Source organism: Lissotriton vulgaris, chromosome 4_1, assembly GCF_964263255.1.
Source record: "Lissotriton vulgaris chromosome 4_1, aLisVul1.2, whole genome shotgun sequence".
Classification (NCBI taxonomy): Eukaryota; Metazoa; Chordata; class Amphibia; order Caudata; family Salamandridae; genus Lissotriton; species Lissotriton vulgaris.
In genome coordinates, this window is record NC_141691.1 from 1,402,206,063 (window position 1) to 1,402,229,282 (window position 23,220).

A 23,220-nucleotide genomic window follows, 5' to 3' on the forward strand; every position below is an offset into this window, starting at 1 on the left:
TCTTGACCCTAAAAGCCTGCGTTGCAGTGCCAGGTGCCCACACCTTTGTAAGGTCGGTGGGCCATGGGGGGAACTGTGCAGGGAGTGCAACCCCCCCATTAGTTGCCTGGGGGGGTTATGTAACTCCACGGGTTTGCCCAGACCCTTCTATCCCCCTACCCTCCTGAAGATATAAGACTTGCCTTGCCACCATGGAAAAGGGACCATAGGGACGCCCCTCTGGCTCCTGAAGTGCTGGCTGCTCGTGCTGCCCCCCTGGCAAGCGGGCAAGTGCTGGGTGCTACCCTGCAAGACTTCTGCATGGATATGCCCCACACGACTGTACGAATATGGACCTAAAGACTTAGCCTCGCTGCTGGAGGGGAGATTACAGAAGCCAAAACAAAAGTCCATGTCCAAAGAAGGGACATCACAGAACTACTGTCAGAACATAAGGGAAGATCATTCTTATGGAAGAGGTAGCCTCACACACATATTTGTGTCATGCTTCATCATAGGCAACCTCTCCCCAACCTGGTAGGACAGTGACACCCATCATTGTCTTCAACTCCTGAATAATGCAATTGCCTTGTTTACCTACTCTACATACAGAGTGTAGGGCGCTCATATCAATTGATTTTGAAAAAGCATTTGACTCCATCCGCTAGCAATATATATTCTGCCTACTGCAGCGTATGAACTTGCCCACTCTTTCGCCACTATGTCCAAATATTTTATGCAAAACCGTGGGCAAAGGTCTGAGTGAATGGAGAACTCTTCCCGACTCTTAACATTGAATGAGGAACGAGACAAGGTTGTCCTCTGTTGAAGATCCTATTTGCCCTCGTCATGGAGCCTCTCGCTGAGTGGATCTGATAAGACACTCAGTTGAGCAGATTCTGCAGGCCCGCCAGACACGAGAACAGGGTGTCGCTGTATGCAGATGACCTCCTTCTCTTTATAAGCGGCCCCAATACCTCTCTCCTCTCGTCTCCGAACTATGTTCGAAATCTGTGCAGACACATCCAGCCTCAACGTACAGTGGCCCAAATCCACCTACATCTCTTTAACCGACTCTCAACTTGACATTAACACTGCCTTTCCCATACAATGGGCACTTTAATAACCTAGGGGTGCCTTCACTCACAGCAGGCATGGGACCTTAAAATCTTCCCTTTATTAAACCAGTATAGAAGGACATGGACCACTGGGAGAAGCTCGCTCTAAATATAGCTATGGGGGGAGCCTTATTTAAGATGATGGTGCTGCCCAGGCTCCTCCATACTCTACAGAGCTATCCACACTATATCCCACCTTTCTCACACCCTGCAGGCTGACAAAGTGAAATTCCTCTGGGTGGGAGGTCAGTCCCACATCTCTTACCACAAATGTGTTCTGAACTCATACTATGGGGGCTAGGGGATTGCTGATATACAGTCATATTACTGGGCTAGCCAACTGGTCCCCACAAATAATTGACTTTTCACAGGACGAGACAACCCCTCAATAGCAGCAGAAATCTGCGCTCTTGAACACCATGGTGTATTCAAACTCCTCTACAGCTCAAATACACCCACAACCCTTCCACCGGGAGCACAAACATCTCTTACATGTTGGCATCAGGCACTATGATGAATCAGGTGGCAGGTGTTCCAACAGCTGAAACACACTGCTGTGGGTTGAGAACTGGCTTAAGCACACGGTTGCACTCGAGGACCTCTGTATGTGGACACCATTGGTATAGCCAAACTGGGGGATGTCTGAGAGCGCAACTCACTGTGCACATTCCAAGTCCTGGCTGACACTCAGTCAATGCACAATTCACAATGTTATCAATATTTACAACTGCGCCACGCACTTGAAGCACCCCTGGACTTCCAGCACACACTCCCAAAATACAATCTCCTTGAGACACCTCACCGAGTCACAAATGGGTAAGAAAGGCATCTCCACATTATACCACACCTTGGCAAATAATACCCCTGGCAACGAGATGTGGGTGCCTTGTAGGAGATAGACTGAATAAAGGCGCAAACCATGTAAGAATGCTGGCCACAACACAACGTTTCATAGCGCTCAAACACTCGTATCTCGAGTCTACATACCTCCATGTGCACCATCCGGCGCCTCTTGGAGGGGAGGAAAGGGTCGTGGTCACTGTCTAAGTGATCCTGTTTAGAGAGAAAGATTCATACGTGATATTTTATCACTTCACTATAAACGTGGATGCGCCTTTATTCATTTTTTAGAAATAAAACTTGAAATACAGAGACCCATTTAATACCACGTCTTCAGTGACATATATGGAAACACCTCCCGCCTGATCAAAGTATACAGGTACAATTTGATGATTCTATAAACAAGGAATGGTAGACTTGAGGCGTACAGGTTGTCAATAAAACGTTATTGTTTTCTTGCATCCTATACAGAAAAATAACAAAGCCCTAGACTGACAATAAAAGATGGTAAAATGGAAACTGCCTAGAGTTATAAATTTTTTGTTTGTACTTAATGCTATATTGTACGAAGCTCTTACATATATATGGGGTATCCTCTATAAATATTTTTGTAGGTTAATTCCAGAGACTTTCCATTATATGTCACATTTATTGACGTTTGATTTAGCCTATTCTGACACCTTGTGGCTAAAACTTGTAAAGCAGTCAGCTATTTCCGTTCTTACTGTTAGGAATAACGATTTAGAGCAGATCAAGAAATATAAGCATGATAAGTCCATATTTATTGCTTTCAGAATTACAGTGGTGGACCAAATTGGAGGAAGAAGTAAGCGCTGGACGTTTATTCACATGAAATAATCAATCAGTATGAAGCAGAGGAGATCAGCTGTATATTACAGCCAGCCTGACTCTGCGGGCTAGATAAAATCTTGCAGCCATGCTGACTACAGCCAGACGGACTCAGCGGGCCAGAAAACATCTTGTAGCCAGGCTGACTCTACAGGACGGATACAATCTTGCAGTGGGCCGTAGTTGACCGGGGAGGGGGTGGGGGATGTAGTTTTGAGGTCTATCTTTTAAAGATTTAGGTCAAAATAGTGCCTAGAAGCACAAAGTGCCAACTGCAGTTATCGAGTTGCGCCGGACCGGGGCAGAGTCACAAGTTCAAGCTGAACACAAAGGAGTATGAGCCGGATGCAGTGACCAAGTTCGGACACGCTAAACAAAGTACCTTATTTTCAGGTTGCGGAGCATTGTGAGATCCCACATTGAGGATGTGTTGCGCAGGGGCAGCTCCAAAGAGCTGCGGGCTGTGATGTGAGGTCCTACATTGAAGATACATTGCGTAACAACGGTACTGAGGATATGCAGGACTGTGATGCGAATTCCTGCGTGGAGTATGCATTGCACAGGGGAAGTTCCAAGGGCCTGCGATGCGAGGTCTTCCGTTGTGCTGCGGCGGTTCAGTGAAGCTGTGGGTAGATGTGTCGCACTGTCCCACTGCAAAAATCCACAACTGTGCTCACAGAGCACCTTCAGGTCTATTTCCAAGGATCCAGGATAGGAGTGGCACCTCTTGAGTGGCAGGACTCACAGCAGGCTGAGTTCAGGTGCAGGGTTCAAGGTGGTTGGAGCCTTTTCTGCCCCCAAGGCTATGAAATGAAATAATGAAATACCAGCATTTGTAAAGTGCACATCTACCTCCAAACAGGTGTCCCGGTGCTGGGGGCCGTCGGGAAGATTAAGCAAGCTATTGCCCAGAGTCACATGGTGCTGGGATAACCTGCCGCCAGTGCCAGGGATTGAACCGTGAACCCCATGGTCTGGAGTCAGGCACCCTGGCCGCTGCACCAAACCTTTTCCTCTATGCTATGATCAGAAGGTCAGCCAAGAAGCCCTACAGTGACTCTGGTGATCCTGGGTTCAAGTGCAGGTTCAGTCTATCTCACGCAGGCAGCAGGGTAGCAGAGTAGCACAGCAGTCCTCCTGATTCTTTCCCAGGTCCAGAGGTGTACTGAAGAGTTGGATCCAAGGATCCAATATTTGTACCTGGTGCCTGCTTTCAAATAAGAGAAGCTTTTAGCCTCCTCCGAGAGAGATACCTGGATTTTCCAGACTCGCTGCCCTGGCCCCAGGTTTTCTGGGGGCACAAAAAACTAGTGTGAAATCCTTTGTGAATGTGCTGAGGCAGTCTTTGTGATGTGCAAATGTGGTAGGTGATAGTTCCGCCTCCACTCCAATCAAGACAGAGATGGCCCATCCTGCCGACATGTATTCCCCCTTTGTCTCACTGTTGGGGAAAAATGCACAAAGACCAGCTGTCAGCTATACATAGGAATGTGACCTAGGATACAGGCACCAAATAGTTAGGACAAAAAAATTGCCAACTCTTTAATAGTGGCATTTCCAGAATTGTGACTAAAAATCAGACTTTACCATTAAAGAGGGTTTTAAATTAAAATTCTTTAAAGACCAATCTAATTTACTACCTGCTTGCACTTTAAAGTTATCACTTATTAAATGAAAAAAGGTAACCCAATATTATTCTATGGGAGAGGTAGGCCTTGCAGTAGTGAAAAACAAATGTAAGGTTTTTCACTACTAGGACACGTAGAAGTCAAAAATAAAAGTCCAACGTTTTAAACGCACTGCACCCTGCTGTTTAGGGTCTACACAAGAGGTGACATATGTATTACAAAGGAAGGTTTATTTTGCCAGGTCAAAATGGCAGTTTAAAACTATGCACAGGCTGCAATGGAAGGCTTGGGACATAAAGGGCTACTTAAGTGGGTGGCACAATTAGTACTGCATGCCCACCAGTAGCATTTAATTTGCAGGCCCTGGGTAAATGTAATACCACTTTACTAGGGGCTAAAAGTAAATTAAATGTTCTAATTGGGTGTAAGCCAATTTCACCATGTTTAAAGGGGAGAGCACTTTGTAATTTGGTAGCAGTACTGCAGAGTGCTAAAGCCAACAAAAATGAATGCAGCAAAAACAAGAGGAGTAAGGCAAAAAGTTTGGGAAAGGCCGCCCAGAGTCTCACAGGTCTAACAAGTGCCCCCAGCTGACAGTGGGGAGAACTACCGAACCTCCTGGGAATTCTCATCACTAAGGCAGAAGAACCTGGAGTAAGCATCAGCATTGGCGAGGTCTGACCCAGGGTGGAGTTCCATGGTAAAGTCCAATAAGTCTAGGGAGTGCATGAGCCATCAGAGGAGCCTGCGGTTTGTCTGAATCCAGATATGTTCTCAGCTTCTTTAGTGCCCTAACCACAGCAAAGGCCTTCCTCTCAATAGCACTCTAACTCTGTCACAGGGTATGTAACCTCTTACTGATGAAGGCTACTGGTTGAGCCAGGCCCTCCACATTTAACTGTACTAAGACAGCCCCTATGCATGCTCTGAAGAGTCTGTCTGCACAATATATTCCTTGGAGTAGTCAGGACCCTTGAGTACAGATGTTGTACACATGGCCTCCTTGAGGTTGCTGAAGGTTATCTGGCAGGCCTCTGTCCAGATCACCGTTTTGGGTTGCTTCTTGGAAGTCAGTTCAGTTAAGGGAGCAACAATGGTCCTATATTCATTAAGAAACCTCCTGTAATATTCAGAGCGACCCAGAAAGGCCCTCACCTCAGTCTGAGTTTTAGGGGATTTCCAGGTCTGTATAGTCTCCCTCTTCAGTACACAAAAAGGCCCTCGGGTCAGGTAAATTTAGTGACGTCACAGATGGGAAACAAATTGCCTAATGGGGGGATATCCCTTTTAAGGACGGTTTCCCTCACACACCAGAGGTGTCATGTTTCATCATGGAGAATCCTCCGCACATCTTGAATCCTAGTCAAGATGCGGGCTTCAACCCCCTTGCTGCAAAGGAGGAGCTCAGGGATGTTTTCAGGTGTACGGGGTATTCCTGAAATCTAATGAGAACAATTAGAGTGATGGGAATGGTGCAGTACAAAAACGTGAGTGAATAAAACTAGCAACAGGGTTAGCCTGATTAGTTTAATTCTTGCTACCTTGTGCCATGGTTAAAAACAGAAGACATAGAGTGCGACTACAAACAATAGATGCAGGCGCACTGAGTAGTGATCGAGATGTTTCAGCCTAAGACCTAGCAAGCGTTGTGGCTTTCATCAGGATCTCTTTTATAGCTACTGCTGTGTGCAAAAGTGAATTCAGTTTTATTTCAGAAGAGGTATCACCTGCTGTCTGGACCTGTCTGGGCCTCAGCTTGCTGACTAGGGAGGGACATAGAAGCTGGAATGAAGAGGTCTTCAAATAATGGAGGAATCAGTCATGGGAAATCTTAAGTATAATTTATTTCTGCTCCACTATAGCAGGGAGTCTCTGAGCATTTGCCAGAGAGTCTGCTTCAGCTTGCAAACTACTCAACCTATATGCATTTGTAATCACATAGGAAATAGTGCAAAACAATGATCTCAACAAAAAAATATCAATAAACACACAGGTATTTGAGAAATGCAGCTGTAGTGGGAAGATGTCAAACAGCTTGCCATTTATTATTAACAATAGTTGATTAATTTCTTTCCTTTCTCATAACGTCAGGTTATACTTTAAACAAACCATTATTCACTAACCTTGACAACACAATGGGAAGTTTGTAATATTTATAGCTAAACTTATGAGAATAGTGTTTTATCATGTACGAACGGCATTTGCTAACCAAAAGTAGCGATGGGACCGATTTGTGAATCGCTATTATTTGTGACCAATATTTGTGAGGCGCAAATACTGAATTGGTATTGTGACTGCCAAACCTTATGTTCGAGGCCGTTGCAATTAGGGATTAGTTTCAAAAACGCCTGTTTGCATATGCAATTTTGCACTAAAATGTTTCAGGCGGTAACTGTGTGCAAACTATCAAAGCTGGCCCAGAATGCATCAGGGATTTCCACAATGGCTGCATTGTATGTGATTGCGAGGACAATGTGACTAGTGGCTGCTCAGCAGAGGGGTGGGTTGTGGAGGCAGGAGAGGATTTTTAGAACCAGGCTTACCATTTTCCAACAGGCAGGTGTTTTGATCACTGCACGTTTTGGCCTCTGGCTGCTACCAGGGCCTGATTGCTCTTGCTGGTGGGGTGTCACAAAGTGAGCTGTCATGTTCTTTTGCAAAGGTTCCTAGATCCCATTCTCCTAAACATCAACAGGCAAATATACCTACCCAGGAATGCAGAGGAAATACAAAGCACAAAATTAAACTTTTACAGGGTGGCAAATTTTCCAGTGTCTTAGGGTGTATAGAGGGAACACATGTTCCTATTTGTCCTCCAGCCCACATGGAAAACCTGTTTTGGAATAGGATAAAAAACAAAGTCTCTCAATATCCAAGTTGTATATCATGCACATAATGTAATTACAAATATAGTGGCAAAATACCCAGGGACCAACCATGACTCATACATTTTCAGGCACAGTGAAATACACCAACAACGGGAAAGAAGGGATTTTGAGGTCGGCTATTAATTAGGTAATGTGATGCTGCATATTAACCAATGTGAATGAGACCGTCAAATCTCAGGTTTTGCCATGCTCACACTTATGTTTTCTGTTCCAAGTAACAGTGCCTATTTTTTAAGGCCTTGGGCACTGAACCCATACCTAGCCCCAACAAACCAAAACGAAAAGTGTTACTCATTGACGGACCAGAACAGTGATTGAACGAACATATGACATGCTGAAATCAATATGTCGGTGCCTTCACAAGAGTGGAGGTGCAAATGATTAATTAAACAGGTTAGGCCGTCATTTTAGCCGCAGCGATATGACCTCAATGCCTTTGATAGGCACAGTCAGCCCCCATGTGTGAGCATGATTTTTGCATGCCAGTGGTGAGGCCGACCACATTGGCGTTCATGGTTGCCACTTGTGCCCAATGTTCTCAAATCCAAATGAAATGCTTTGCTACATATTCTCCCTCTTCCTCTTCATGAGTTTCATCTGCTTATGTTGCATATGCTGAATTTGGATCATGGATGCCTCCAGACAATTGTGCATTGGCTCAGGAGCTACCGCAAGATGTGCTTTATGACGCTGACTGCACCCACTGCCTGGAACACGCTAGTGTTGTTGCCTCACATATGGGTGCTGTATTGGACTGGTTGGCAAATTGGCTTTGTCGCCCTCCATTAGTATTGCCTGTGGAGACAATTAAGGCAAAAGACACGCAAATGATGGACGAACTGTGGAACAAATCAAACATTCACCTCCCCAGTCAAGAGATCTGGGCTAAATCCATTGTTCTTTTGCTCACCATGCCACCCCAGTTTAGACCCAGCCATATGCAAATCAGTCTTAGATTTAAAAACGTTATTATCTATTGCTTGTATTTTATGCTGTGTTAAGTTTGGATTCATTATGACATTGTTTTAATAGCCGCCATTTTGCTTTATGATTGAAACTGAGCTTCTGTCTCATGTTGCTTGCTTCAGCAGAAAACTGCTGGGATGCATTTGCTTCTCCAAGGTTAGGCCTCACTGAAGTATGACAAAGTCGCTCGTTAACTCATACCTTTCCCTTTAGATAGAGGTTCGCTCCCATTATTCCAGCTGCAAGCTCAGACTGAATGACCTTGCCAGAGAGATAGTGTGTGCCCAGTCTCAGACTCTTAGCTCATCTTACTGTGCCCCTTTGTTCCTTGTGGCTGTTTGTGGAAAGTTACTTGATGGGCGTGTCTTGAACTCATGCTGCCACCTATAATTGTTACCCTTATGCTGGTGAAAGGCAGTAACTCAGCAGCTATCCCATGAGGCTGGTCAGACTGGACTCCGCTGCAGCGCATTTACTAATAAATAAGCTTTTTATTCTCTACTGTCGTCCCGATTCTTAATTTCTTGGAAGGCCGAGAGGTGGTGGCAAGTGATACGGGTGGCCCATTTAGGGTCACTTCCTTCAGTTGGCGCCCAAACAGGAACTCCACCAGGTGACCCATCTCTGCCCGCAGACGGATGGGGAGGACGGGGTCACGTCCGGTCGGGTCGGGGATGCCCACACGATAGAGCTAAGCTCTCACAGCTGCTCTGCCTTTCGGATCAAGCAATGCCTTGCTGGGGTCCTGAAAAGGCGAAACCCTTATTTGAGTCTTATATAGCGCATGGTTACCCTTGGGCATCCCAGCGCTTGTCAAGGAGTCCGTCAGACCAATACGTAGCCAATCCAGCGTGTTAAGATGGGAAAAGGTGTGTTTTCAGAGACTTCCGAAAACGAAGGATGCAAGTCTCACGACGCAGTTGCAAAGGGAGCGAATTCCAAAGGGTGGCTGTATGCACCGAGAATCTTCTGCCTCCAGTGCGAGCTTTGTGAACTCTGGGGACCTGTAGCAAAGGTTTTTTTATCAGAGCGAAGAGCTCTGTTGGCTTTGTAGGGCACCACTAGCTTCCTTAAAGACGGGGGTCCTTTCCCTTGAAGAATCTTGTGGGCCGTACAGAGAGCCTTAAACTTGACCCTCTCTCTCACCGGAAGCCAATGCAATGCTTCCAAGGCGGGCTTAGCTGATTGTCTCCTTGATGTATTAGTCAACAGCCTAGCCGCAGCATTTTGCACCTGCTGCAGCTTACTGAGCGTGGCTTCCGGAGCACCAAGGAATATGGCATTGCAGTAATCAAGCCTGGAGATAATTAGCCCCTGGATGAGTAACCTCCTCGATGGCAAGGGGAGGAGGGGCAAGACTTTACGGGCTGAACGAAGAAGCCCAAAACAGACCCCGCCGTTTTCTTGGCCTGAGTTTTAAAGGAGAGATCCTGCTCCAGCCACACTCCCAAGCTCTTGATCTCCTGCTTGGGGTTGGGGAGCTCCCCCAGGCAGCTGGGCCAAACGGTCAAGGGGAGAGAGGGAGTCTTGTGCCCTAACAGCATTATCTCCGTCTTGGAACCGTTTAGTTTAAGCGACGATTCACACATCCAGGTGTGTACATTAGTCAGGCATAGGCGCAGCGCGTCTGGGTTTTTCTCCAGTTGAGACAATGCGACCACCAACTGGGTATCGTCAGCATAGCTGACAATTTTTATCCCAAAAGGGGCTACCACATCCTCCAGGGGGGCCATATAGACGTTAAACAGCGTAGGGCTCAACGAGGAGCCCTGTGGCACACCGCACTGGAGGGGGATAGATGGAGACTTCTTGCTGCCTTCCCAGACCTGATAGGTACGACCATGCAGAAATGACCTAAGCCATTGCAACGCCACTCCTGTGACCCCCGCATTGGACAGCCATTGGATCAATACTTGATGGTTTACAGTGTCAAAGGCAGCACTGAGGTCCAGGAGGATCACTGCCACAGACCCTCTTGAATCCAAAATGCTCCTTGCTTCCTCCACAACTGCCAAGAGGGCGGTGTCTGTGCCCTCGGATCTGTGCCTTGGATCTGACCGCTAGGTCCGAAAAGTCGGCAGTGGAGAATAACTTTGTTTGACCTGTGTGCAAAATGTGAGTTTGTCTTGACATTTGGTAAATATGGCGCCATCTTGTATAATCTTGAATGTGGTCTGAGGACCATTGTCGGCTTGCTTGAACTTGGTAGGTCTGCGGACCGTTTAGAGACACAGGGTGTCTGCGGATACCCTGCCCGGCAACCTAGTTTCTTTGGTTTACTCTTGAAAATGCCTGGAGCTTGAGCCTGTCTTTCTGGTGCAGTCTGTGGACTGATTTGTGGTTTTCTCTGTTTGACACAGTCGGAGGATGGTCTTTGGAAACAGAGCTTAAATTTGTTTGGGTTCTTTCTGAGCATGGTGCACCATTGGTTTGTTTTCGGTACGGTCTGAGGACTGTCTTTTGGGAAAAAGCACTTGCAATTGCTTGCCAGGAAAAATAATGCTTTTGGTCCCCTCTTGAAAATGCCTGGAATAAGCTTAATTTGGTCTCTTGTTGTCGTTGTTGCTCTGCAGATGCCCATTAGAAGAAGATCAGCCGGCGCCTCCAGGAAGCACTGTTAATATTGATGCACGCGAAGAATGGTCTTGGCCCTATTATGTTCAGGACACTATGGCACAAATTTATGAGGGACAATGCCGAGTTGAAATGGCTGTTGATTGGCCCTTTTGAACACACACAAAAAAATAGTGATAATATTTTTATATGTCTGTTTTTACATAGGACGAATGGTTTGAGAAAGGAAGAAGGAATGTACAAAAAGAGATGAATGCAAAATCAGAAAGTTATAGTGAATGATAAAAAAAAATAAGAATAAGGGGGGGGCAGGTTGATGGTGCCCAGATTTCTTCTATAGCTTTAGGCATTTTTTAATTTACAAAAGCTGCATTGAGTCTCAGATGTAAATTGCATTCTGAAAGTGACATGCAGAAATTAGGTGCATGCCAAGAGAGAAAAAAAAAGAGAATGAATGAGGCCTGCTCAGATGCTTTCAGTCTAATGTAAAATGATGCTCAATTAATTAATTCATGATTGATTTGAGTGTGTTTAAATTAAGGTTGACCTCACTATAGAATTACATTCAATTTAGGAAATGTGTTTAGAACTTTCAAGGTATGTATTTGTGCTGATTAAGAACACATTTTAGAGTGTAAAAGAAAAATCTGAAATACACAGCTCGTGATTTAGTCTGCTTTGGAAGGCTCACTGCTCAGCCTTGAGATAAGAATGGAATTTCTTTCACAGTCTCTGCTCTGTCTCGTCATGGAAAGGACACATGCAGAAATACACAGCCTTTTTCCTTGAGCTCTGCAGATGGAAAAGGAGGGGGATTGGGCAGCAGGCAGAGATAACAAGTGCGGAACAAGGACAGATTGAGATGCTAATAGTCTAAGTTTTATGTTTTGACCAACAGGCTTTGTACAGTTTTAATTTGTACTATGTATTTATTTCTCATTATGGAAGATTTTGCAATTATTATTAATTGATCTAGCTATATGTTGAACACACCCATGCATTATATTTTCTGAACACTTTAAGAGTCCCGACTGACTTTTATGCCTCACTTTCCATAGAAATAGGGTTTTCTTTCTTTATGGGGTACTTTGTGTGCAATATGCTTTGTGAGAGATTAGTTGAGGATCTATATGCCCATTCTTTCTATTTCTGCTGCTTCTTCTCCTGCCATGTCGCTCAGGCTGTGTTGGCTATGGCACATCTTGCTTTTCTTTGTCTCCGCCACCTGTGGCCATTATGACTGTTAGTATCCCTGACACACATATTACCTCAGCGTCTTTTTTCGCTAATGCTTGTACTTGCGGCACAGCCAACAGTGATGATAATGTCTGTCATTTCTGTTGCTACTCCCATTGTGGTTTTTTATCCCACGATATTATAAGTACTGGGACATGGGTATGTGGACTTGAGGATAGAGACTGGACGAAATTGAAAGCATGTGGGTCCAAACATGTGCTCTGAAGATGGAAATAAAAGAAAGAGGGTAATAGCTAATAGAGGTGCTCAGTGGGTTCGTGTGGTAGGTGTGCGGAATGTGATAAAAGTGATGAGCCTTTTGTGCAACAGCTTATCCTTAGGAATATGATGGCTATATTGCTTGGTTTCTAGGAGCGATACCAAAGGAGATGATGGACGGAGCGTTTGAGCAAATCAAACACTCACCCCTAGTCAACTGATCCGGGTTTAATCCATCACAATTCTTTAGCTCACTCCACCACCCCAGTTCAGACATGGCCATATGCAAATCAGTCTGACCCTGTGCCTCATGGTGAACATTCCAGCCCGAACTGCCAAGCCATGTTTTCCCTGGACCGGAAACAAGCATCCTGGGACCGGTTTCGGATTCATAATCCTCATCACAAGGCTATCTTGAATCCACTGGTAGAGTGAGCAAGGGACCCATGTCTGGGTATACCCTGCCAACTTAGGGCAAACAAAGCAATAACAAAGGGGATGATAGACGGAGCGTTTGAGCAAATCAAACACTCACCCCCAGTCAACTGATCTGAGTTTAATCCATCAGCATTCTTTAGCTGACTTTACCACCCCAGTTCAGACATGGCCATAAGCAAATCAGTCTGACCTGTGCCTCATGGGAACAGTCCAGCCCGAACTGCCAAGCCATGTCTTCCCTGGACCGGAAACAAGCATCCTGGGACCGGTTTCGGATTCATAATCCTCATCAGCCAGGCTATCTTGAATCCAGTGGTAGAGTGAGCAAGGGACCCACGTCTGAGCATACCCTGCCAACTTAGGGCAAACAAAGCGATACCAAAGGGGATGTTGGACGGAGCGTTTGAGCAAATCAAACACTCACCCCCAGTCAACTGATCTGGGTTTAATCCATCACCATTCTTTAGCTCACTCCACCACCCCAGTTCAGACATGGCCATGTCTTCCCTGGACCGGAAACAAGCATCCTGGGACCGGTTTCAGATTCAAAATCATCATCAGCCAGGCTACCTTGAATCCAGTGGTAGAGTGAGCAAGGGACCCATGTCTGGACATACCTTGCTGGACTGTTCCCATTATTTTTCCGGGAACGTTGAAGATCTGACCAACTGCTGCCTTTTGCCCGTCTATTCCTTTCCCATTCGCCCTCTCGCATCCGAACTAGGTGGTAAGCTCCCCTCAGGTCTAGTTTTGTATAGATCTGCGCCCCTTTCACCTGATCCAACAGGACTGAAATAAGAGGTAATGGGTAACGATTTTTCTTGGTGATCCTGTTGATTGCACGATAATCGATGCAGATTCTCAATTCTCCCTCTTTCTTTGGCACAAAAAATAGGGGCGAAGATTCCGGATATTGCGAGGGCCGAATAAACCCATTGGCCAAATACTTGTCTAGGTATTCGCTTAGGTGATGATGTTCCTCGGTCAAAGCGTATACTCTGCTGCAGGGTAAATTTGAACCGGGTTCTAGGTCTATTTTACAATTATATACTCGAAGTGGCGGGAGTTGTTCTGCCTCAGTTTCGTTAAAAACATCTTCAAAATATTGATACTCTTCGGGTATTTCCTGAGAATTGATCACACACACTAACATTCAAGTCTTGCATAAAGAATGAGCTGGATTACACTCCGAGGTCTTTTCTCTGGGTCCAAAACAATTCTGTTTACAGTAGTCAGAATTAATTTCGATATTCTGGAGCTCCAATCTATGGTCGGGTTATGCTCTGTAAGCCATGGTAGACCCAATATTAATTGAAACTGGGGTGCGTCAATTAAATTGAATTGGAGTAATTCTACAATTAGTTGTAATGGTTCTGTGTGACTCACGATGGGTCCGGAGGAAAGATTTGTCCATCCACCGCCCTGACTGATTCTTTTTTGGATTTCTTAATGGCTTGCAAACCCAATCGTAGGTCGCAAAAATTCCCCGTAGCTCCTGAGTCTATCATTACAGAAATTTCAGTCAGTGTTATGTCTCGAAATTTTACCACCATGGATAAAATCAAATGCGGGGCTGATGACTGTAGAGTATTAGCTACTTGATGCTCGGTCGGAGTTGATTTTTGATCTGCATCCACCCGTTCAACTCCTTCTACAGGTGGTGCTGCGAGTTTTCCTTCGGTTTGAATGGGATTTTAGGTTTTTTCGGACAGCCCCTAACAAAATGTCCACTCGAACCACAGTACATGCATAAATTGCCTGTTCTCCTTTTTTCTTTTTCTTCTTTCGTTAAGGGACCCCTTATTGTTCCTATCTGCATAAATCCAGGTTTGGTTGCCCTTCTGTGCTTCTACTGCCTTCAGATCGAACTCTATCAAATCTTGGGACGATTGGTTTAAATTCCTTCCTTCTCTCGCTTTTCTTTCTCCTTGGCGAAAGTCAATCTCCAACACCAGATCCACCAATGCTGAAATTTTAGTAGGCCGATTTGGTATCTGGGCAAGTACATCTTTGAGTTCTTCTCTTAAGCCACGATAAAAGACCGCTGCCCTCTTACTCTCCGGCCAATCCGTCTCCACCACTAACTTGTTGAACTGGGATAGATATGCCACCAGGTCACGGTTTCTCTGTCGTAAATCCAGCATCTCATTATCAACCGCCTGCGAGATTCTTCTTTGGTCAAATATTCTCATAAATTCTTGTTTAAATTCTTCATAATTTTGCAATATAGGGTCATCTCTGGTGACCAAAGGCATGCACCATGACGCAGCGTCACCGTTTAAGTATGACAAAACAAAGGCTACTTTTGACTGCGCATCTGGGAAAATGGAAGGGCGACACATAAAATGTAGGGAGCACTGGGTGATAAAGAGTTGTGCCTATTGTGGGTCTCCACCAAATCGCTCTGGGGGCGCTAACGGAATAACAGGTGACAAGGAGTGAATAACTTGTGTCGTCATTCTATTAGTACTTCCCAACGAGGAGTCTAAGGTCTCCCCGTCTGAACTAACTGATTGTCGCAACCTCAACCTCTGAGCTAACTCTGCGATTTCTTTTCAAGAATTGACTACCTCCTGTCTAGGACTTTGATTTTCTTCCCTAACTGCCACTAACTCTTTTTGAATTGCATCTAGGACTGTTCCCAAGGTCTGTAGGTTTATTCCTTCAGCCATTTCTGTTCGGGTGCAAGTATAAAATGGGCGCACTTCACTCTGTCAGGACTCACCCTAGGACTTGCACAGGAACAGAGATGCTTGGTTTCCAACTCCCCCTGAAAGACAAGCAAGGAATCCGGACAACTGCTATCACATCCAGACCCTGGTGTACCCTCCAGGGGGAAGGGGAAAATTGGATAAAATAACAAACAAGAAGAGACTGGTCCTGGTGGGTGTTCTCTTGTTCTTTTCTCAAATTACTTCTGTCTGACCTGCAGACTTGTTTTCCCTTGAGAACCTATAACAGAAAACACAAGACCTTTAACTCCTAACCTACTCTATTCTGTCTCTAATCTTATTTCATTCTACTTAGCCTACCCCTAGTGTTTCAGAACTGAGCTCCTCTTCTATTACTGAAATTCTTCTTCTTCTTAGTCTTTTATGCATGACTCAGTTAGATACTGAACCTATGAAAAAAAACATAGATGTATATATATATTAGGTATCTCTCTATTTTCCTTCTTTAACTCTCTTTCTATTATGTTGAGAATAACTACTCACTTCTCTAACTGATTTCACTATCTTGTAAATATCCTTTTTAACTTCTTGTGTCTCCTTATAATATTATGTGCCTTGGTACTGTGTCTTCTCACTGTGTCTAACAAATAATTGTCTTTCCTTCTCTTTCTCGTTTTCAGGTAAACATGTACAAGAATAACTCTATGTAGGTAAGTATAGCCTTGTCAATATGCAAACTCCAACTACTATTGCTTATTATATATATATCACTTAGCTCTGTGTTTTGCTTTTCTCAGATACTGCTTGTCTCTGGCCTTTTCTCGGTGATGTGCTCCTGCTCTCCAAACGTGAATGGCCTCAAAACCCTTGACGACTGTAAATTCTTCTATTCAAAACGTTGTGAGTATTTTTGGAACGTCCTACTCCCGACAAGGCTGCGGACGAATACCCCGGGCGAAAACCCGACGCTTAAACTAAGTTTTCCTTTTTCCTCAAAAACGGAGCTTCGACACTCAGACGCTCTCTGATCTGTATCCTCGGTGAAGTGTGCAGCGTTTCCTTCACGCGCGCCTCTAGTTTACTTCAGGACACCTGAGCGTTTCAAAAAGGGGCAACAACTAGACCGCGACCTCGTTTTCGAGATCGGCGGCCATCTTACTATTCCGGGAACGTTTAAGATCTGACCAACTGCTGCCTTTTGCCCGTCTTTTCCTTTCCATGCCAAAGTTCTCAGGTAACAAAGTACCCCTCACTGTTTGTGTACCTTTGGAGGTTCTGACAGACGGGTAGACTAGACGGATGTTCCCTTATCTGACCCTCAAGGGGAACTACATGTTGATGGCTCTTGGTTGAATTCCCAGATGGCACCACCACTATTGCTTATGTTATAGCAACACTACATACGGTCGCAGAGACATTACAAGTCCCTTATCACAGGGCGCTTTTATTGGAGCTTGTGAATTGTAAGTGTAGTGCCCCCCAGAAAGTACCAGACAAATGTGGGAAGGGATAATGTTTGCAGATCAGACAGCTAAGGAAAATGATCCAATTGAAATAAAAAGAATGTTTGTAATAGACCCTGCTGGGTGGGTAAGGGAAGTCACGATGTTTGAATAGAAAGTATAGTACAATTGAAAGGACAAGGGATGGTGAATTGAAAGGCCAGGGAAGGAAAAAGAGTGTTGCCAGATGCATATGTATTCCCTGTGGTTATGATGATACGTTGCCCAGCCCGTGTACTATATGGTGCGCATGATGCACAATCCTAGGAAGGGTACCTGTATGCCCACGGTAATTTTGCACAATACATTTTTCCTTTTTGAGGTTCTTCAGATGAATGGTATAAGAATAGGCAGATGCAATATTTCGAAGAATATCCTGGATGTTCTTTAAGAGCTTAGTAAAAGGATTGATGATTACTCCACCTCTCATGTTCTGAAAGAAAATAAAAGTTTGTACCCTACTCACTCATAGGTCCAGGACATCTTGCAGTCACATCAGAGGGGCCCGGTTGTGATGACCAGCCTGGCTGCTTCTTATGGGCAATTCGAATTAAATGAGAGGAAGGCAGATTTGTAAATTAAGGATGTGCAGGATGAGACCGCACCACCGAAAAGCAAAAGAGAAAGGAGGTGGGTTTGGATTTTGTTCGTGACATGGGGTTGGAAGACACTTCTTGGTTTAGTCATAATTGCTCATACTATTTTTCCATGCTGCTTCTGCATACACTGTCTCCCAGTTAGTTTGCCTGAACCCTAAACAAGGATATCCATACGATACAAAATATAAGATTATGCCTCAGAAAGATATTGAAGGGATAGGCTTGCATCTGACATACACCAAGAAAATGGCACGTGGTCACTCACAGGTGGTTTTGGGGCCTATTTGCGTCTTGGAGTTAAAAGATTATCATTTTCCTAGTTGCCATAACTGACATCATTTCGACATGTTGTCTGTGCAAACACTGCCTTCCTGCCTGTTGTACCTGTTGTATACACATGTTGATTCCCAGCTGCAAACACTCAGAACATGATCCTAGGAACACGGCTATGATGATGCTGGACGTTCAGGATATAATGAGCATTGACAAGAGTATTTTCTAATATTAATGAAGTATGTCTAGCTTTGAAAGGTGTCTGTTACATATTGTATGGATGTTCAGCCTTTGTTGGTAGCCAAATGAGTTACTAAATGATGCCTATTTTTAAACATTTCTTTTTCCCCCTCTTCTTTTTAGAATTGTGGAGACTCTACCTGATGGCAGTAATAAAATTAGATATGAATGCTAAAAGGAGGGTCTGTTAGAAATGAAAACGTTATTCGCCTATTGCTTATATTTTATGCTGTGTTAAGTTAGTGTTAGACCTGGCACCATTGGAGTGGGTCTCCCTTCTATTTTTTGCTGTTGCCTCATGTGTTTTTGCAACATGAGGCCAGTGCCACAGTGCGAGTGCTCCCTATTGTAAATTGATGTATTAATCAGCGGTTCCATGTTTGGCTAATTGTCAGACCCTAGTACAGTGCACTGAGTGTGCCCAGGGTGTGTAAATCCAAATGCTGCTGGTGGACTTGCCGCACTGGCTGTGCCACCCAAAGAAACAGCCTTGTAAAATGTGTCTAAGGTCTGCCATTGCAGAGTCTGTGTGCAGTCTGGTACTGTCATGCTGACTGTGCAAGTGCAGTCTGGTACTGTCATGCTGACTGTGCAAGTGCACCAACTTGCCAGTCCCTAAACCTTCAATATTCTTCATATCTGTCACCCCTATAGTAGGCCCAAGGGCAGGGTGCATTGTAAGTATAAGATAGGACATGCCCTGGTGTGTGTAGCATGTCCTAATAGTGAATTACAGCCATTTTCGTTTTTCACTATTGCAAGGCTACCTGTTCTCCATAGGCCAGAATGGGCTGTTAGAATTATTAAAGAATGATAAACTACATCTTTTAGTGAAGTTGATTTTAACATTCTGTGTTTGAAAATACCACTTTTAGAAAGTAGGTATTTTCTTGCCTAACCGTTCAAGCCTGCCTCTGCTAGGTTGCGTATTCCTTGTCTGGAGTTTGTGAGTGACAGGGCTGGGGGGTTCCAAGAGACAGGATGAGTCAGCCCAATGGTGAATAGAGAGATCTGCATCTAGATGGGAGGGAGGAGTTGCACCTGAACCTTGACTACGGCTGTGCCTGCCTGCCACAATGCTGGCTCCACCTCCTGGGGTGCGGCTGATGTCTCTGCCCTGCACACTAAAAGAAGAGAAGGAGTCCTGTCAACAAAGTGCTCCAGGGCTGTACTTGCCTTCCACAGTGCTGGTTCCACCTCCTGTGGGGCGTCTAATGTTTTTGCCCTGCACTGTGAAAGGAAAGGAGAAGTCGGGTAAACAGAGTGCTTCATAACTGGTTTGGACTGGGCAAAGACCCCTCTCCCCTCAGAGAACAAAGGATTAGGGGGTATAAATATTGGGACCCTGATCCCAGGAAATTTGATGACATTTGGAATACAAGAAGAAACCTTTATTAAGGAGAGGAACCTGAAGAAACTGAGGAGAGACTATGCCTAAGCTGACGTGCTGCTTAGGGGATTGACCTGCAGTGGTTACCTTACTGCCAAAGGAAGGAGAAAGGAACTTTGTGTACTTTGCTTTCAACTTGTGAAGGATCTCCAAGGGCTTGGAAAAGAGCTTGCCTCCTGCTGAAGTCTCAGGGACAACAGACTTCAACCCCCAGCTCCGAACTGAGTGCTGCAAGGAGCTGGAAGCGTGACGCAACGAGATCGAAGCATGTCGCCGTCGCTGCTGTTGTCATCGCACTTCCGAACAAGGGTGTCGTCATTGGAGTTGTTGCACTGCACCGCATCGAGAGAAGTGTGCCGAAACGAAGAGGAAGTGTGTCGCTGCTGCCTGTCGTCGCACTTCTGAACAAGGGTGTCGCCGCTGGAGTTGTAGCACTGCACCGCATCGTGAGAAGAGTCTCCCAATGAGGTAGAAGCGTGTCGCCGTTGCACTTCTGAACAAGGGTGCCGCCGCTGGAATTGTCGCACTGCACCGCATTGAGGAAAGCGCCTTGCATCCCCCGAGAAGCGCGCCGCCGTCGGACCTGCTGCCATCGCATTTTTGAACAAGGATGTCGCCGCTGTAGTTGTCGCATTGTGCGGAAGCTTCACACAAACCTGGGAGAAGAGTGGCGCACTTCTGAACAAGGGTGTCGCCGCTGCAGTCCAAGCATCGAACCGAGAACTTCTCGCATCCCCGGAGAAGGGTGCCAAATCTGGAAGATCTTCACGTCTTTATTTCTTTGCACCGGAACTTTGCCGCATTTCCCTCGCTGCGACATTGCTTGTTGTGGAGGCGCAACGTATCATAAGGTACATTGATGCAAAGTGTCGCCTCTTAAGAACTGAACTTAACTAAGCTAAATCTACTATCTTAAAGAAACAGTATTGTGTATTTTTGTTGTTTATGGTCTTGTGGTAAATCTATTTAAAGTATACTTATTTTTGATATAAAAACCTTGTGTGGTGTCCATCTGTAGTGCTGTCACTGGGTTACTGTATGTGGTCACAACTGCTTTACTCACTGCTTCTGAGATAAGCTTGTCTGCTCGTGCCAAGCTAGCAAGGGGGTGATCAGGGGGTATTTAGGAGTGTAATCCCCTTATCCTGACTAGAGGCAAGGGTCCCTATTTGTCACAAGTACCTACCTGTGCCAACTAGAGACCCGCAGATCTAACATTGGTGGTCAGCAGTGAGGATTCTGGACTTAAATTTGTGACTTATGTACAGTGATTGGTGAACACTACTTAGTGAGTGCAGACCATAATGCAACCACTTACTTGTTGGTAGATTCCTTTTTGAATTTCTATTTTTGAAAGATGCCTGATTCAGTTGTTATGAGGATACAGAATCCATAGCTTCTATTGATTGTGAATGGGAAGAAGAGAAACTAGAAAGCTACAAAGTAAGGCAGCGTAGTACTTCTGCAAACAGTTCAAAGCCTCCACCTCTGGGTTCAGAGTGAAGGAAGAATTCTACAAGGCGCTGAGGGCCTGGGTAAAAGCAAGGAAAATCCCTGAAATTGAGGAAGGGGGTGACAATGCAGATGTACAACAGGAAGAGCCATTGGGTTCAGGAGGAAGGAAAGTACCTTCCCCCGCATGTAGCAGTGCTTCTACAAGAGTCTGTCTCCAGAGCAGTCGGAGGACAGAGAGAGATCTAGGAGGCATGAAACGGAGATGACCAAGTTCAAGGTGAATAGGCAACTGGAAATAGAAAATAGGAGGTTAGATATAGAGGAAAAGAAAATACAGTTTGAGCATGAAAATGTTTTGAGGGAGTTGGAGTTTAAAACCAAAAGTTTGGAGGTTACTCCCTCTGGCGGCAGCGTACCGTTAGTGTCTGTGGAGAGTAGAGTGTATATTCCCAAATATGTGGTGAAAGAGTTTTACAAAAATGATGATATTGGTCAGTGGTTCAGAGCCTATGAGGTAGCCATGTCTTCCCACCGGATCCCAGGGAGAGATTGGGGAAGGTTCCTTAGTGAGGGGCAGACCACACTGTTAGACTTGCCTTCTGAAGACCACAATTCCTACAGCCACATGAAGGATGCATTAATGTCTAGATATGGTTTGACCACTGAACTCTATAGACAGAGGTTCAGGAAATGCAAGAAGTTAGAAAACAGTACCCGGGTTGAATATGTCACTTTCTTTTGCAGAGCATTGGCTGGTTGGGTGAAGGGCAGCAAGGTTAATGATTTTCAAGGTGTCTTTGATTTAATTGCATGGGAGCACTTGTCTGATAATTTTTTTCCAGAGGTGCGCCAGCATCTGATATATAGCAAGCTTACTAACCCTAGGAAGCTTGCTGAGGAAGTGGACTGATGGGTAAGCACCTGGGTCCACAAGGGTCACATGGGAGACTCAGCCAAAGGTGGGCAGGGTCCCCAGCAGAAGAGTGGGGGGGACAAGGGTAAACAAAAGGAGTTCTGCAGAGGGCCCCAAAGTAGTCCCCAATGGAAAGGTTCCCAGCCGCCCCCTGAGAAGAAGCAAGGGGTCCTGACAGGTAGTCCTTTTCCACAGGGACCCCATAAATGTTACAAGCATGGCGACCTGGGTCATAAGGCGAATAATACCAGGTGCCACCTGTTTGGTAAACCAGCACCCACTGGTGCTCCGCCCCGGCAGATGGCTAGTGTAGCCTTGGGGGAGGAGATGGATGTCCAAGGTGGGTGGGGTCCCACACAGATTACCCTTGTCTCTTTAGGAGACTGTGAGATGGTCTCAGAAACTCAGCCACCCAGGAACACTAAGAAATATGGGCAGTGGGTGACCATCAATGGCCAAAAGGTGGAGGCTCTTAGAGATACAGGAGCCAGTGTGACAGCTGTCAGGTGTCACCTGGTGTCTCAAGAGCAGATTATCCCTCATGCATTTTGCTGAGTTGCCGTGAACCCCATGGTCTGGAGTCAGGCACCCTGGCCGCTGCGCCAAACCTTTTCCACTATGCTATGATCAGAAGCTCAGCCAAGAAGCCCTTACAGTGACTCTGGTGATCCTGGGTTCAAGTGCAGGTTCAGTCTATCTCATGCAGGCAGCAGGGTAGCAGAGTAGCACAGCAGTCCTCCTGATTCTTTCCCAGGTCCGGAGGTGTACTGAAGAGTTGGATCCGAGGATCCAATATTTGTACCTGGTGCCTACTTTCAAATAAGAGAAGCTTCTAGCCTCCTCCGAGAGAGATACCTGGATTTTCCAGACTCGCTGCCCTGGCCCCAGGTTTTCTGGGGGCACAAAAAACTAGTGTGAAATCCTTTGTGAGTGTGCTGAGGCAGTCTTTGTGATGTGCAAGTGTGGTAGGTGATAGTTCCGCCCCCACTCCCATCAAGACAGAGATGGCCCGTCCTGCCGACATGTATTCCCCCTTTGTCTCACTGTTGGGGAAAAATGCACAAAGACCAGCTGTCAGCTATACATAGGAATGTGACCTAGGATACAGGCACCAAATAGTTAGGACAAAAAAATTGCCAACTCTCTAATAGTGGCATTTCCAGAATTGTGACTAAAAATCAGACTTTACCATTAAAGAGTGTTTTAAATTAAAATTCTTTAAAGACCAATCTATTTTACTACCTGCTTGCACTTTAAAGTTATCACTTATTAAATGAAAAAAGGTAACCCAATACTATTCTATGGGAGAGGTAGGCCTTGCAGTAGTGAAAAACAAATGTAAGGTTTTTCACTACTAGGACAATTAGAAGTCAAAAATAAAAGTCCAACGTTTTAGACGCACTGCACCCTGCTGTTTAGGGTCTACACAAGAGGTGACATA